Here is an 18,700-nt window from a genome sequence, read left to right as displayed (position 1 = left end):
AGACTCGGTAATGTGCTAGATTTAATAGTAATTACTATGAAATCAAGGAGCTGGAAAATAATTAGTGAATGAAACAAAAGGCAAAAGTGAAAAGAAATTCTTCATGGGAAATTAAGTGAAAACTCCAATGGAAGTAGTCCGGATTTATCCTTTAATCTTTGATACTAAACATAAATTAAATTTAATGGAAACTTTTATTGTACATCACTTATTTAGGAATATGGTTTCATTGTCTAAACTTAATATTATTGGATATTCCTTTAATTTTGGTAATGCATGTTTCAGTTTGTTTAAGCACAAGCGTCTCACTAGTACTAGTATTTTTTGTGATGGTTTATGTAAATTGAATTTGGATGGTTTATACATTGAAACAATTATGAATTTGCATTATCATGTTGACACAAAATGTAATTTAGTGAATGAACAATGCACTTTCTTCTCGCTTAACCTGAATTGTGCTCAACCCATCTTAGGTTAATTTAGGTCTTACCCATCTTGACAAAACATGCCCAACTTGGGCTTAGCCTAGTTCAGCCTAACATGGGCCTACCCCGACTCGGGCTAACATGGACTTGGTTGACTCAACCCGGCCTAAGACCTAGTCGATCGAGTCGACATGGACTTAGGATGACTCGACCTACTTGTGGCATGGTTGGATCAACCTGACTTGGGTCTAAACCAAATCAACTCTGGCAGTTTCTTCTGCACCCCTACATTTTTCTTCCTGCACCCCCACAATATCATGCAAAGACCATATTGTCCCTATTATTTTTTACAAACCCTAAAATGCACTTAAACTGTACTTATTTTTATACATTCCAGATTATGGAATCCGAAAAATTTTCGGATTGACATTTTCGGTAAATTTTCGGATCCACCAATCCGTAATTCAAAATATATATTCCACATTCAGAAATCCATCATTCAAAAAAAGCATTCCGGATTCACCAATCCGTAACAGAAATAGACTTCCGGATTCAGCATTCTGGAAATCAACAATTTATGCAAAAATTGTTTCCGGAACACCCCCTTATCCAGAAAACACAATTTAATCAATTATGGATTCATGAATCCGGAATATATTACCGGATCCCGATATTAAGTAACCCCAAAATCTCCATAACCACCAGGCTCCTAAAAAAACTTTACTCTACAACCCAAACAACACTTCGGCAACATAGCGTACTCCTCCATCTTGCCTTGAACAACTACAAAAATCCTCCACCAGTGATTGATATTCAATAATGAAGATGATTAGTGACAAAGAAGTCCAGCATGGTGCTCCTTTTCAAATTAGAGGTTAAGGTTAATCTTGGGATATTATAAATTGTGGGGGTGCAGGAAGAAAAACGTGGGGGTGCAGAAAGAAGAAGCCATCAACTCAACTCGATTTAAGCCTAAGTCAACTCGATCTAAGGCTAGGTGGACTCAACCTATGGTGGAAGCTCAATTCAACTTAACAAGGGTCCACCCATCTTGGCTTCAAGTTGACTAAAGCTAACCTAGGCCAACTAAAGCCAATCTAAGCCAAGTCGTCATGATCTTGTTGTAAGGTGACTTAACCCGTTATGGAGCAGGTTGACCCAAACCTTCATGTTTCCTTCTCGATCTGACTTTTCCCAACCTGTACCTAGCTCGACTTAGGTGTCACTCAACTTGGCTTAAATCTATTGTGTTGCACTAGGCTCGATATGGTCTAACCTTAACTTGACTCTTAACTTCATCTAGGTACGGTAAGATCCAACCTAACCTAAACCTAACATGACCAACTTAACATGGTTGTGGCTTAACCTAACTTGACTTGGACTCGACCCAGCTAGGCTTATCTACATTTGACCTAACCTAGTTTGACTTAGGCCTTACTTGACATGAAATTGGGTCTAACATTGTGAATCATGACCTAGGTCTAGCTTGGTATGTGATAAATGTCACAATTCAGTAATATTTTATACAAAAAGATAGGCACTTATGGACTTGAATTGATAAAATAATTATAATTCAGTAATATTTTATACAAAAAAATAGACATTTATGCATCTTTAGTGGCTGTGGGGATAATGCTCAGTTAGAAGAACCATCCACTTTTGTTCTTCAACAAGAAGATGTGTTCATGATTCCAAGCGTCATCCGTGTATGCGAGAGAGATGTATGCAATAACAGAGGCAGTAAAGAAATGACCTTAGTACTTATTAGGCCAACACTTCAAAATATTCACAAATCAGAAAAACTTGCATACATTACTTTCACAGATAATCAAACACCTGAACAACAAAAATGGACAATAAATACACCAATTTTTTGGCTCTCCCTACACACTTCACGACGCAACAACTTGCCAAGCGCTTCTCGATGGAAATCTACCGCCTTCAAGGAATGTTGAAAACCATCATTTCCGATTGTGATCCGCTCTTTGCTATCACGTTTCAAAGACAACTGTTCAAAGCCCAAGGTACAACATTAAAGTTTAGCGTCGCCTATCACCCACAAACATCAGGCAAACAGAGGTTCTAAACAGAAGGCTAGAAGCATAACTGCGATGTTTTGTTGGGGACCATCCCCACACATGGTACCAATACCTCCACCTCGCAGAGTTATGGCACAATACAATGCAATACTTGACTATCGGCACCTCCTCCTTCCATGCATCATACAGTCGTCCATGTCCTACCATCCTCAATGTGTTACATACTCCTTGCACTGACACCACCATCTTGGAACTGCTACACCAACATACTTTAGTGTTACACGCCCTCAAACATAACCTTCTTAGAACTTGCCAACACATGTTTGATCAAACCAATCGGCACTGCTCATACCGCTCCTTCAACGTAGATGATTGGATCTCGGTCCACCTCCGGCCATACTATCAACATTCGGTGGAGCATCGTCCATGTTCGAAATTAGCCCCTTGCTACTCAAGATCGTACCAAATCAGTCATCGTAAAGGCTTCGGTGCGTATGAACTCCGATTACCTCCCTTATCTTGCATTCACGCAATGTTTCACGTTTCACTCCTTCACCTTTTCAGAGAACCAATACCTTCCTCTCCCTCAAACCCAAACTCTATCACACAACATAACTCAACTATACCCTTAAGTTCTCTAATACAACCCTCACATGACTTTCTGACTACACTGCCCTTCCCAACCACTCAAAACGTGCCAACTCATCTATCCTCAGTTGTTTCCCCTGCCCAAATATCAAGCCCCACGCCTCACCCAATCTCTAGAAACCCCCAATTACATGTAACCATATTCCTAACCCATTAACACATGCCCCAAACCAAGGTAGTTAAACCCCAATGGTCCCCTCATAGAACCTCGTGCCTCAGTCACTCCCCATCCATTAACACATGCCCCCAAACCAAACCAATTAAACCCAACTATCCACTCATAGAGCCTTGTGCCTCACCCACTCCCCATAATACCCCAAACATACTTAGTCCTAACCCAAGCCCAATAATACATGCACGTGAGGCCAATCCATTAAACCCACACATTCAACAAATTCCAATGATAGCCAAGCCCAATCAATCAACCAATTCATGCAATAACTCCACTCAATCCAACACGACCATCAGACTCACTTTGAGGACAAAGTGCCTAAACCAACATATGGTAATGTTATACCACGGTCCAACAACACCAACTTGCCCAAACATCATATTAATAAACCTAAATGGATGGAAGACTTCTTAGTTTAATGGGCCTACGTGATTGTTTAGTTTAATTGCTTTTAGTTTTTAATGTAATGTTTTTTACAAGGGTAAGGCACACTATTGCCCTAACAAACCCTATTTCAGTACAGCTACCTTCAATGAATATCAGAGAAGAATTTTGTTACCCTAAAATCTTATCTTCCTTAGCTTTTAGGTTTTACTATGACTGTAGTGAAAGCATATCACAGTGTATTGATAACTTTTTTTACGGCAAGTGTACCGAGTCAGAAGTAATATTTTTTTTGCTAAAGATGAATATCGAACCCACAAGAAACATTTATCAAAGGAATTCTACCCACAGATCTAAATTCGTAAGTAAATTCAGCATTACCTATGGATATTAATCATGAATCTGAATTTGTAGGTAAATTTAACATTATCTATGAAATATTATCCACCGATCTAAATCCGTAGGTAAAATCAGCATTGCCTATAGATTATTACCCACAAATCTTTATCCGTAGGTAACTTTTACATATCCAGAAATTTTACCCACGCATCTATATCCATAAGTAAATTCAATATTATTATTAGTATAAATATTTTTATCAACAATAATAATATTATTAGCTAGCCTCCCTTATTTTCTTGTTTTTCCTTCCTTTTTTTAATAATACATTTTTTTATGTAGTGACACGTGATTGTTGTTACTTGACCTAGTCGAGGTGTCAAGTTTCATAGTGATGCCTAACATGAGAGCTTTTATAAAAAAATATTAATAATATTAAGAATATAAATAATCTTAATAGTTTTAATAATATAAATAATATTAATCATAATAATTATATACTTAATATTAAAAATATTATTATAATATGAATAATTATAAATAATAATCATAACTAATATTCATAAATAGTAATAGTAAATAATAATTATAAATAATAACCGTAAATAATAAGAAAAGATAAAAATGATAAATAAAAACTAAAAAAATATATGCAAAATTTTACGGACTCAAGTTGGTGGTATTACCTACAGACTTTGGTTGGTAGGTAATATCTACACACTGAAATTGATGATATTACCTACGAATTAGAGTTAGTGAGAGTACCTACGAACTGAAATTGGTGAATATTATCTAAAGACTAAAATAAATAGGTATGCATACTATTAACACTATAAAATTAATAATATTAATATATTTTTTTATCGGCAATAACAAATAAATAAATTAGAACCACTTCAGGGGTGGTTCAACCCTTATACACATAACTCAATACCAGTCCCATCTACTTACTGCCAAAACCAACAAGACAAACCCTGCCCTTGTATGAACTAGCAAAAAGAACAACTTCAGGAAACTAACCTCATACACTCCATTGGTTCCAAACACCAATTAGAATAGGAGAAAGAAACTGACGGGAATTTGTAGACACCCAGGACCAAACCTTTACTTATATCAATGCAAAAACTTCAGATGCATCCGCCACTCCTCTTTTGAAAATTAGGCGATTCCTGTGACTCCAGATTTCGTTAACTACCCCTACCCAGATTGTGTTCCAAACTACAAGACTCGTCTCAGAAGAAAAATCATCCTAAACTGGTCAAAGTTCAGCTTCGACCCAATGTGAGACACAAACAGGATCCCAAGCCATCTGTAGCATAAACACCAAACACGCCAAACAAAACTGCATCCAAAGAACAAATGGATACCAGGCTCTTCCTCTTTCTCGCATAAAACGCACCTCAAGCTTTGAAACTGCACCCCTCTTCTACTAAGATTAACCCTAGTAGCAAGCTTGTTTTCCAACACCCTCCAAGCCATAAGCTCTGCAAAAGGAATTGCCTTGGACCTCCATAACTTACTGAAAACCGGCGAAGAATCCTCCTCATTATCCTTCCTGACAAGGTTGTCCGCAGAGTTGACTGTAAAAAATTGGAGATCCCCAACCTTCCACATCCATCTATCAACCTCATCTGGGACAACCTCAGCCCCAAGTAGGAGTTGGCTCAACTGATCCGCCATCGGAAACTCCCATTCGAAAAACGTCCTCCTCCAATCTAGCTGCCAAACCCATCTTCCATTAGTCCAAGACCCCATCTCCTGCAAAGTTGAATCTTTGTTGGAGCTAATAGAGAAAAGTCTTGGAAAAACACTCTTCAACGCCTCACCCTTCAACCATCTATCCTTCTAGAAAAGGATATCCTTCCCATCACCTACTTTCCACTCAAAACTGTCTTCGAAACATCTCCCCCAACCCTCTGAAAATGAACTTCCTTCAAATATTTCCACCAAAGAGAGCAACTTCTACCTTTACTCCCTCCCCCAGACCTCTTCACCCGCCATACTTAGAAATAAGGACTTCCTTCCAAAGACCTACCTCAACCGAGCCCAGTCTCCATCCACTTCCCCATCAAAGCCAAGTTGAAAAGGTTTGGATCTATGATTCCAAGCCCCCCGAATTCACGAGGCTTACAAACCAGGTTCCAGGAAGCCCAAGCAATCTTCCTTCCGTCTGTACCCCATCCCCAGAGAAAATCTCTTTGTATATTGATGAACTTCCTTGTCACCCCAGAAGGCAATCTGAATAACGACACAAAGAATAACAAAATAGCAGAAAGCACAGACCTTATCAAACAAATCCTCCCAGCCATCGACAAAATTCTTCCCTTCCACCTGCTTAATCTGGACTGCACTTTCTCAAGCACTCCGTTCCAAAAAGCACCGCGCTTATGACTTCCTCCAACTGGCATACCCAAATATATGAAAGGAGAAACCATCGTATCACAGTTAAGAATCGTTGCGAAACGCTGAAGTGTGACCTGGTCCATCCCCGTCCCTCCAATCCTACTTTTCGCAAAATTAACCCTTAACCCGGAAGAGAGCTCGAAACACTGCATATTAAACTAGCAACAAGAAAAGAGAAGTACACACAAACTTATATCGATTCACCTTAACACTTGGACTACGTCCAGTCTCCTTAAGAAAACCACTTAGGAGCTTTTCACTAACCGAACACAATTTGACTACAATGAGTTTCAACACCTCTCTAGGAACAAGTATTCTAACCACTCCAGGTAAACAAGAATGCAAACTATTTTTTAACAAATAGGGAATCATGAGATCTAAACTAATGAGAGATAAGGAAGATCCTCTAGTCAATCTCTTGAAAGCCAAAAGTGGAAGTTAAGTTATCATATTATGCGGAAAACAACACTTAGATTGTTTAATCAATAGTTCAAAAGTAAAATATGAAAGCTAAATTCTATATATGGAGTGGAGAACAATTGCAACAACAATTCATGCAATTGTACTTTGGGAGAAATTTTGTTAGTCTTTTAGATTGACTTTTTTTTATTGACAAAGAATAAATAAATTGAAAGATGTTCTAACCCATATAAAAGAAATACATATGATACATGATATTCTTAATATGCAATCTAAATGCAAAAAATCTCCCCTTTTATCATAGTTATACCTTGTATTCTCCCAAGGTACCAACTCCTAGACACCAGATAAAATCTAAATCAACAAACAAATTGATGATTGAGGCTGTACAAAAATTGAACAATTCTCAGATGATACATCTGTTAAACTAAGATAGGAACAAAACGTTTCTACTATATTACTTCTGCTATATGTCTGATCTGCCACCACCCATCAGATGTGTTCATCCTTCAAATGGTGAATAATGTTAACTTGTGGAGCTTTTGCTAACTCTAAAGACAAACAAAAAGCCTTCAGCTTGCCAAAGATGCAACATATATAGCTGAAAAGGTCCATAAAAAAACTAAGCTCTATAATAGCTCCAAACTTCAGGTTGGCTGGACTTTTGGATTGATGTTTAATATTAAATTTCACACGTGAAAATCACGTACTTTTTATTATAAAATAGAAATATTATTATATGGATTATATGATATCATATTTTATAATATTTTCTTAATAAATTGAACCGTCAATGACCATTAATTGTAAAAATAAAATACAAATTGACACTCAAAAGAATAAAAAATAAAACCTAACATCTAAATGATATTTAAAAGAAGCATAGAGACGAAAATATAATTTTGATTGTTGACTGATGTAATCTGAAAAAATTAAATATATAATGATATAAGAAATAGTGAAATATTCAATTTACAGTTATTGACTTGGAAATTGTGTTATGATGAACTGAATCGTAGAAATCAGGCATCTCAACTTCAGCTAAATTTTTTACAAGTGATGACTATAACCAGACTTTCGTCATAATTAATTTTGATTTTATAATCTCATTAGTCAAATTAGAAGAATAAACTAATCCTATCAATTTTTTTTCATGTACAGAACTTAAAAAGTAAAGACTTTACAATGAACAACATTAAAGTAAACATTTTTTTTGACGTTGTTGTCTAGATTGGATAACGAACAATACAAAAGTAAAAAAAAAAAAAATTAAAAAATATCCAAAATTTTTACATGAAAAGTTTTACAAAAATAAAGTACCATATTTTAACATTCTTCAATTAACATTTGCATTTTGATAATATTTGTTGTATTTTATATATGGATGGTGGATAAAGAAAATATTTTTTTTAGGAAGGAGATTGAGTTTTTGACTACATATAAGAAAAAAAAGATTTTCAAATCAAAGAAAGTAGAAACTCAATTCCAAGGGAGATGGTCTATTTCAGGTGGTGATGACTACAATGGTGAATTGGATTTGAAGACAAATTATTTTTAAGATGAAGGGTTTTATAAAGGACCATTTGGAAGGATTCATATTGGGCATCTGACACGAGTCATAACTAGAAGATTGGAAGAAGTTCAAAAGACTATCTTTTTATGGAGAATTAACTGAAGTTATGTTCTTCCAATTTCTCTAGTCTTGTAAAAATTGTACAAAGTAGTGTAGAGTTTATTTTGGACAATTTGGGTTTGAATAAGCCATGGAGAGTGTAAGTCCCAATTAGAAGGCTTAGGGACATTCCCTGTAAGTGGGCACCTCTCAAATTTCTCTTCTAAAGCTTAGGGAAAAATTTGAACTTCTTTTGAGTCTTCCACTAATGATTGAAGGGTGCTTACATAAGTTAGGGTTCAGATTCTAAGAAATAGATTTGGCAGTTGGGTACATAATGCAAAGGGAAGTGTAAGGATGTTTTAAAATATAAATATGGTGGTTGGAGAGCTTTAGAGGAGAACAAGGGTAGTAGGGAATCTAGATGGTGGAGAGATATGAAGAAGATAACATTTAAAATTTATGCGAATTGGTTCTATGATAATTTCTCTTGGGTACTTGAGAATGGTGAGGTATTTAGTTTTTGTTAGATCGGTGGTTAGGGGAAAGATGGACTATAAATTATTCTAATACTATTGAGAAATCAATGAGATTGTGTGAAATATGTCAATGGGAAAATGGTAAGTGGGAATGAAAGATAGATTGGAGGTGACCATGGTTTGAGTGGGAAAAACTGATGATTGATAGTTTCTTAAAAGGGTTAAAACTTAATTATCCAAACAAAGAAGAGACGGATAATTGGAAGTGTATAAAATATTGTGGGAATATATTTTTTCGGAGTTATGACATATTAAAGCGTATAAAATATTTTGCTTGGAGACTGTTGAAACATAGATTAGCCACAAAAATTTGAATTACAAAACAAAGGAATAATTGTTTCGGGTTAAATGTGTCCTACATGTTTAGAATGTTTGGAAACTATTGACCACCAGCTCTTTAAGTGTAAGATAGCATTAAAAGTTTGGAATATGTGCGAAAACTAGGTGTGTATATCTAATGAAATTCTTTTTAATCCCATTGAAAACTTCAATCAATTTGGTGTGTATATCTAATGAAATTCTTTTTAATCCCATTGAAAACTTCAATCAATTTGGTATGTGCTTTCTAGGTAAGAAAGGTAACCTTGTCTAGAGAGGGGTTTGGTATGGGCTATATAGAAACAAAGAAACCAAGTGATATTTAATTTTGCATGTCCTGAAGCACAAGAAATTTTCTGCACAACACAAAGATATGTGTGGGCTTGGGTAAGGAACTTTTATCCTAAATCATCTTTTTCCTATTCTGACTGGTACTTTGATCTATTGTATGTATCAAATGGTTGATTTAGCAATTATCTGTATTTAAGATAGAGGAAGCATATGAAGGGATCAAGTAAACTATGTTGTCATCTGTGAAATAAAAATATATGGCTTTTGTATTCTGGGTGCCCTTTTTTATGTTGTGTTGTATAGGTACTTGTCGTGCACGCCTATTGTCCAGATTGGGATGGATATACAATCATGATATGAAGGATGTCTGTTAATGGATAAATATGGAAAAAGGAACCCTTGGGTGGAGTAGTTACAATGGAGTTTTGAGGTCCTGCCTAACTTAATCATAAACTATTGAAGGACTCTACAAATACATAAATCTAGGATCAGTTACAGTTTGGGCATCAACCACTACGGTCATTGTTTCCATGCTATTACCTGTTAGTAATTATGTGTAGTAGCATAGGTTGGACTTAGTATGGGTAGTTGAGTTAGTGGATGAGTCATAAGTTATCTTTAAAGGTTCATGTTGGTAAATTTGGTGGGTTCATGAATACTTTTTGGGCATGATTTGTATGACTTTTGTGAGTTTGTTTGGATCTGAACTTTTAATTTTTTGTGTATAAGGGTTGGAGTATCCCTTAAATTTCCCTATTAATTTATTTATTCTTTGATAATTAAAAAGATCTTCTGGACATGTAGGTATACAATTTCAAAATATATTTCTATATGTGAATAATACCACTTTTGTTCATGAAATAATTCACGTTGTTTACTAGTTTTAATATGGAAACTAAACATGATGAATTTTGGCTTTCTTATCACTTTATGGAGACTTTGGATTGAAAAAAGCCAACAAAGCTTATAAATGACTTGGTAGATGGATTTGTGGTTCCATCAAACACATTAAGGTATATTCATATTGGTTTATTATATGTACAAGAAAAACCAGAAGATAGGCCAAATATGTCATAAGTGGTTTTAATGTTGAATGGTGAGAAGTTATTGTCTGAGCCAAGTCAACTTGGATTCTTCACAAGAAAAGATCATTACAATCACAAATTATTTTCAAGTAAATTTTGATGTGAATTCTCCCATTGAAATGTGTAACTCAATGTTGGAGCAAGATGAAAAGGTCCCTAACTTTAAGTCAACAAGTACTACTTTCATGTAGAAAGAAATAATAATTGACTTGATTTTATTAAATTTATTATTAAATTGAAGTCCCTCTTTCTTCTTCTCTTTTAATTGTTGAGTTCCTAAACTTTCAACAAGCTATATTTATATATGCATATTGTGTACATGAGTTAAATGATTATAATAAGAAATATCATATTTTATTTTTAATTATTTGTTTTCTAAAAGCATGGTTTGTTTTTAGAAGTTGTGATAATTCAATTAGAGTATGAGATACTTTTAGTTTCGTATCATACAGTTATTTTTTAATTACTTTTTTTTTATCTTTCTTCTTATTTTTTTCCATAATTTATGATTAAGAAAATTTATTAACTAGATATAAACTTGATGGAAATTTGTGTGTTGCACAAGTATTTCAATTATGCATGTAAAAAAGAGTTAAAATTGTTATAGAGTATCCAAGCAAAATTCTTTCATCACTTTAAAATCAAAAATTTCCAAATTATCCTTTGTGTTCAATATGAAACATTGGACTTCAAAAGGGTGTAAATAAGAAATAATGGGTTTTTTTTTCTTCCACAATTCATAGCAAGTCTTATTTCTTAAGGTTCTAATGTAAATTCGGTTTAGCAAATAGCAAGTTGTGTTTAAGATAACACTTTGAAGTGGAATTGACATTTAACATCGTTCGGGGCATTTCATGTTGAAATTTGTTCGTCCTTTATACAACACAATTTTTGTGTGGTGTCCTTGGAGTAGAAAAGTTATGGTTAACAACATAGTTTTCGCAAAAGACTCGCTTGTTTTAGTTTTAAAATTTTTCACCATGATCACTTATAATAGCTATAATAGACAAACCCTTCTCATTTTGAACTTGTTTGAAGTATTTACATAAGACTTTGAAAGTCTCATCATTGTGACTTAAGAATTTACTCCATGTTCATCTTGTAAAGCCATAAACAATTACTAGACCATATCTTTTCCTCCAATAGACTTAATTCTAGTAGGTCTAAAAGGTGTAAGTGTATCAAATCTTGAGTAGATACACCATGTTTTCTCTTGAATGAATTTTTTACTTGTTTCCCCTTAACACATGCCTTGTAAAGAAGATTATCATTGAATGACATAATTGACAAACCTCTTACGAGATTATGTTTCTCTAGTTTTGAGATTAATAAGTTAGCATGGTCACACTTCGTGTGTCAAAGTCAATGATCTTTCTTTTCTGTCATGAGACAAGAAACCTTTTGATCTAATAACTCATCCATATTAATTTTATAAAGATTACCTTATGTATTTGCAACAAACATTATTCCCACTGTCCCACAATTGACTTATGGTCAACATTGTGACCGTCTACTAACAAAACATTATTAATAAATATATAAGGTTTCAAACTTACCTAAACCACCACCAATCACCATACCATGTTGGTTTCCCCCAAAGATTACTTTTCCTGCTTTCCTTATTTAAAGGCTTCAGAATATAGACTTTTCTCCTTTCATTTGTTGTGAGTAACCACTGTCCAGGTACTATGATAGGTGTCTTCTTGCTTGAGTTAAGAAGATTTGTAAAAACTATTATTTTATTCTTAAGTACCCTCAAAGATTTGGGTCCTTTATGGTTAACTTTTTCTCTGTTGTTCTCTTTTAGAGGTACTATACGATGCACGTGTAGAGGAACTAATATGATGTGTTTTCTTTTCTTTTGAAAATGGTTCCTTGTATCTTATACTACTATAAAATCATTAAATACAAACCAATTTTAGAGATAAAAAATAATTAGTTGCTCTAATTTAGAAACTAATTTAAATATTAATAATTTTTTTACTCTATAAAATAGTATTTAATTTAGTTAATATTTAATTTAGTTAATATAACAATTAAAGTTTTTAAAATTGATTTTTATTTAATGATTTTTTTTGTATTGTTATCTCGACTTTGTCACGAGACTTGTTTGAATTTCTTACGAGAAATCCAAAAATAGTATATTATTTGATTATGATATCATTCCATTTTTCTTTTACCTATTTTTTCTTTGAACAAAAAGTTTCTACTATTATTATACTATATGTCTAATCTGTCACCACCCATCAGATGCTAAATGTGCTCATCCTTCGAATGTTGAACGATGTTAACTTGTGGAGCTCCTGCTTATTGAAAAGACAAACAAAACTAGAGTCCTCAACTTGTCCAATATACAATAGATTAAAAAGGTCCAAAAAAATTAAGCTCTAATAGTTGCAATCTTAAGGTTGCTTGGTCATTTGGATTAATGTAATCAGAATTTTATACAATGGATTATTTGTTTATTTTCCATTTGATTGTGTAGGAAAACTTCGAATCTAGTGTAGGAGGGACAAGAACAAAAGTTATAGATATATCAACAGAATTTCTTGTTCTACATAATATAAAGAGTAAATAAGTTATCTCAACTTTATTATAAATATTTTTCTGCTAAAGAAAACAACCATTTGAAGTCATAAAGATGAATAAATATTATTATGAATATTAAACATCAAACGTGAAAATCACGGTTAACCAACTAATTTTTATAATATGGATATGACATCATATTTTCAGAAAATATATATTGTTTTAATAGATTGAACCGTGGACGAATTATAAAGATAAAATCCAAATTGACACTCAAGAAATAAAATATAAAACCTAACATCTAAATGATATTTAAAAGAAGCAAAGAGACGAAAACATAATTTTGATAGTTGACTGATGTAATATGAACAAAATTAAATATACAATGATAAGAAATAGTGAAATATTCAATACACATGTTATTGACTTGGAAATTGTGTATGATGAACTGAATCATATAATTCAACTAATCGGATTGGTCAAATTAGAAGAATATATTAATCCTATCAAGTTTTTTCATGTACAGAACTAAAAATGTAATAAGACTTTATGATGAAAACATTAAAGTGTATTCCTGAATTCTAATACTGAATTTTCCATTTTGGCGTTTGTGATGATACATCTAGCATAGTCCCATATCATCATTATCAAAATCATACAAAAGTTGTGACTCAATGAACATTCTTACTTACGTGATTTTATTTGCATGCATACTTGTTCCCTCTATCAAGATTTCCGTAGCAGATGATTCTATCAATGTGCCCCAATCGATGAGTGATGGAGAAACCTTGGTGTCAAAAGGTGGAAACTTCGAACTAGGGTTTTTCAGCACAAGTGATTCCCAGAAACGTTACGTGGGGATTTGGTTCAAAAAGGTCCCAGTTCAGACAATTGTTTGGGTTGCTAATGGGGTCAACCCCATCAATGGTTCCTCAGGAATCTTAACACTGAACACCACAGGCAATCTTGTTCTCACCCAAAATGGGTCTCTTGTTTGGCGCACCATCTCTCGCAAACTAGCACAGAATCCAGTGGCAGTGCTCTTGGACAGTGGCAATCTTGTGATAAGAAATGAAGGAGAAACAAACCCAGAGGAGTATTTGTGGCAAAGCTTTGATCATCCATCAAATACACTCTTGCCAGGGATGAAGGTGGGGTGGAACCTCCGAACAGGTCTGGAACGGAAAATAACATCTTGGAAAAGCCCAGATGATCCATCCCCAGGTGACATTTCATGGAGTTTAAAACCCTATAATTATCCTGAGTTTTATCTAATGCAGGGAACAAAAAAGTTATATCGACAGGGACCTTGGAATGGACTCTTTTATAGTGGAATACCAGATCTACAGAATAACACTATCTTCGGAATCACTTTTGTGCATGATAACGATGAGATTTTCGGTAGGTTTACCCTTGCAAATACTTCTGTACTCTGCATAAATGTAATAAACCAAACAGGTAGAGCTACTAACCTTGTATGGGTCGAGGGTGATCGAAATTGGAGGATATACATGTCACTGCCGAAAGACTTTTGTGATTCTTATGGCATCTTTGGAGCCTATGGGAAATGCATGAGTACGCTGACGCAAGTGTGCCAATGTTTGAAAGGGTTTAGTCCAAAGTCAGCACTAGCGTGGAGTTCATCTGACTGGAGTCAAGGATGTGTCCGCAATAAACCTTTGAGTTGCAAGGGTGAAGAGAAAGATGGGTTTGTGATTTTTTTTTTAATCAGTAAAGAATAAATAAAATAAAATGAGACACTTCAGGGTGTCTCAAGCCTTATACAAAACTTTAAAACAGGTTTCCTAGAGCCCTACCAACTAAGGATCCAACAAACATTGTACTACCTATCAAGCTAAAATCCCATACAAAGGTAAATAAACTCAACAAATACAGTTATATCACCCCACCAGAGAGGTCACACCCTCAAACATGAGCATACATCCAACAACTAAACAAGGTCTTTGCCATCAAGCTGGAGGACCTTACTCAAGAGACAAACTCAACAAACCAATACAATCCACACTATTCAACAACTAATTCATAACTATGAACCGACTAAGTTGTACCAAAAACCCAATTGCTAACAATGACAGACCGATCCTTATAAGAAAGAAACATAAGCCAAAAAGCTTTTGTCACATTCAAACACCGTAAAAAATCCAGCACAAAACCAAAAAGCATACAGCAAAGACACTGACTTGCTCAAAGTTCAAAGTTCCTGATACTGCACATACTTGGTTGGATGCAAGTATTGGTTTAGAGGAGTGCAGAGAGAAGTGCTTGAACAATTGTTCTTGTATGGCCTATGCTAATTCAGACATAAGAGGTGCAGGTAGCGGTTGTGTCTTGTGGTTTGAGGATCTCATTGACTTGAAGCAGATTCAAACTGGTGGGCAAGATCTATACATCAGAATGTCTGCTTCAGAGTTAGGTGATGAGCTCCATAATCTATTAACTTTTCCTTTCAAAATTGCAACTTTGAAAGGCCTCACTAACTTTATTCTTTGCAATCCTCCAGAACACAAGAACAACAAGCCAATGATAGTTGCTTCCACAGTTGCTGCAATTTGTGTGGTTCTGATACTTTGTTCTTATTTTATCTACAGAATTCACACGAATAAAGCTGGTAATTATTTGCTCACAATTTTACTAAACACTTTGTTGTTTATTTCTATGTATAACTATAACTAGTAAATAAGTAAATTTTGTAGTATAATATATAATATTTTTTATAGTCCAACCTCTAGTAGCACAAACCAGTTGGAGAGATAAATAGGCAACTATTTCTTAGTTGAACTTATTCTTTTTCCCTTTTTATCTTCCTATGTCATATATATTAATATAGTTACATACTATAAATTTTTTCGTCAAATACATTCATTACAAAAAAAATTATTAAATAAAAAATAATTAGTTATTATATTAACTAAATTAAATACAATTTTAGAGACTAACAAAATTATTAGTATATAAAATAATTTATATTATTGATAATAGTTTCTAAATTGATATCTAATTAGTTATCAAAGTTTTAACTACCAAATATAGAATCTAAATAATTGGTAACTAACACATTGATAGTGAATTAGATATCAAATTGAAAATTATTTAGCAATAATAAAAACCAATTTAGATACATATAATTTTTTTAGTCTATAAAATAATATCTAATTTAGTTAATATAACAATTGATTATTTTTTATCTCTAAAATTAGTTTATATTTAATGATTTTCTAATAATGGTATCTAAAGTAAAGAAATTGAAAACATTGTATCATTCTATTTTATTCATCACAAAATGTGATAGGTTGATCTCTGAATTTTAAATTTTACAAATTACAGAAAATTGAAATCTATTTATAACTTACTTTGGATAAATGTACTAATAATTTTCTTCCTAGCAGAGAAAGACAAGATCAAGAATGATGAAATTAGTGTACCAACATTTAATTTTTCATATATATCCAATGCCACAAATCACTTTTCACAAAACAACAAATTGGGACAAGGTGGCTTTGGAGCAGTGTACAAGTATGAAAAATAACTTGAACCAAGCATTCATCTTCATCAAAATAATTTGAAATGTTTCCATTATCATTCCTAGGGAATATTGCCAAATGGCTAAGAGATTGCAGTTAAGAGACATTCTCAAACTTCTACACAAGGTCTAGACGAATTAAAAAATGAAGTTATGTTGATAGCAAAACTTCAACATCGTAATCTTGTGACACTACTTGGTTTGGTCTATTCATCAAAATGAGAAATTGTTGATTTATGAATTCATGACTAATGGAAGTTTAGACTTCTTTATTTTCGGTAAGAGCTTTGTCACAATCTTGTATTTCCAACTTTATTTTTTGTTTATTTTTACATAATGTTGTGATGTCAAGTAGAATACATTTTGTCAGATTCATCAAGACGTGCACTATTAGGTTGGACTAAGCTACTTGAAATTATTGGTGGAATTGCACGAGGACTTCTCTATCTTCATCATGATTCTAGACTAAAAATTATTCAGAGAGATCTCAAAGCTAGTAATATTCTTCTTGATAGTAATATGATTCCAAAAATATCAGACTTTGGTATTGCTAGAACATTTGGACTTGATCAGGATGAAGCAAATACAAATAGATTAATGGGAACATAGTAAGATTTTCTATATTTATTTTTTCATTATGTTTCCTTAATTGGTTTTAGATTTTGATTGTTGGTTTTTTCTTTCATTGTAGTGGTTATATGGCTCTTGAATATGTTGTGCATGGATATTTCTCAGTCAAATCTGATGTCTTTGCCTTCGGTGTTATTGTGTTAGAGATAATTAGTGGAAGAAAGAATAGAGGATTTTGTGATCCATATCATCATCTAAATCTTCTTGGACATGTAGGTCTAAAATTTAGCAATTTTTATCTATATGTGAATAATATCACTTGTGTTCATGAAATAATTCACATTGTTAACCAACTTTAATATGAAAACTAAACTTGATAAACTTTGTCTTTCTTGTTCAGGCATGGAGACTTGGATTGAAAAAAATCCAACAGAACTTATGGATGACTTGGTAGATGGATTCGTGGATCCTTCAAACATATTAAGGTATATTCATATTGCTTTATTATGTGTACAAGAAAGACCAGAAGATAAGCCAAATATGTCATCAGTGGTTTTAATGTTGAATGGTGAGAAGATATTGTCTGAGCCAAGTCAACCTGGATTCTACACAGGAAAAGATCATTCAACAATTACAAATTATTTTCCTATAAACTTTTATGTGAATTCTCCCAATGAAATGTCTAACTCAATGTTGGAGGCAAGATGAAAAATTCCCCTATCTCTTACCTCAACAAGTACTTCTTTCATGTAGGAAGAAATAACAATTGACTTGTTTTTATTGAATTTATGATTAAATTTAAATCTCATTTTCTTATTCTCTTTTAATGTTAAGTTCCTAAACTTTCAACAAGCTAGATTTAAATATGCATTTTGTATAATTGGTTTATAATAGCATGAGTTTTGTTTTTCAAAAGTTGTGATAATTTAATTAGAGTATGAGATAGTTTTAGTACCATATCATACAATTATTTTTTAATTGCCTTTTTTTTAAATTTTCATCTAATTTGTTTGTATCTCTTTGAACCATCTTTTTTCCATAGTTTATGGTTAAGAAAATTTATTATAACTAGATATAAACTAGATGGAGATTTGTGTCACAAGTATTTCATTGTCCTTTGTGTTCAATATGAAACATTGGACTTCAAAATGATGGAAATAAGAAATATTAGGTTTCTTGCTCTTCCACAAATATATAGCGAGTCATATTTATCATGGGACTAATGTAACTTTGGTTTGGCAAATAACAATTTGTGTTCATTGCCTCTGTCCATAAGCACTTTGAAGTGGAATTGACATTTAACATCGTTCGAGTTATTTCTTGTAAAAAAATAAAATCTTCCTCTCAACAACACCATTTTTGTATGTTGTCCTTGGAATTGAAAA

The 18,700-nt window shown here is 33.3% G+C and overlaps 1 pseudogene; it reads left to right on the top strand.

Moving 5' to 3' along the window:
• The first annotated feature begins 13,847 nt into the window (after window positions 1-13,847).
• Window positions 13,848-18,023, top strand: LOC137825723 (G-type lectin S-receptor-like serine/threonine-protein kinase At4g27290; annotated as a pseudogene).
• Window positions 18,024-18,700: the final 677 nt, after the last annotated feature.

Source organism: Phaseolus vulgaris, chromosome 11 (assembly GCF_051622355.1).
Source record: "Phaseolus vulgaris cultivar YP4 chromosome 11, ASM5162235v1, whole genome shotgun sequence".
NCBI classification, from domain to species: Eukaryota; Viridiplantae; Streptophyta; class Magnoliopsida; order Fabales; family Fabaceae; genus Phaseolus; species Phaseolus vulgaris.
This window is presented reverse-complemented; position numbering and strand designations above follow the sequence as displayed.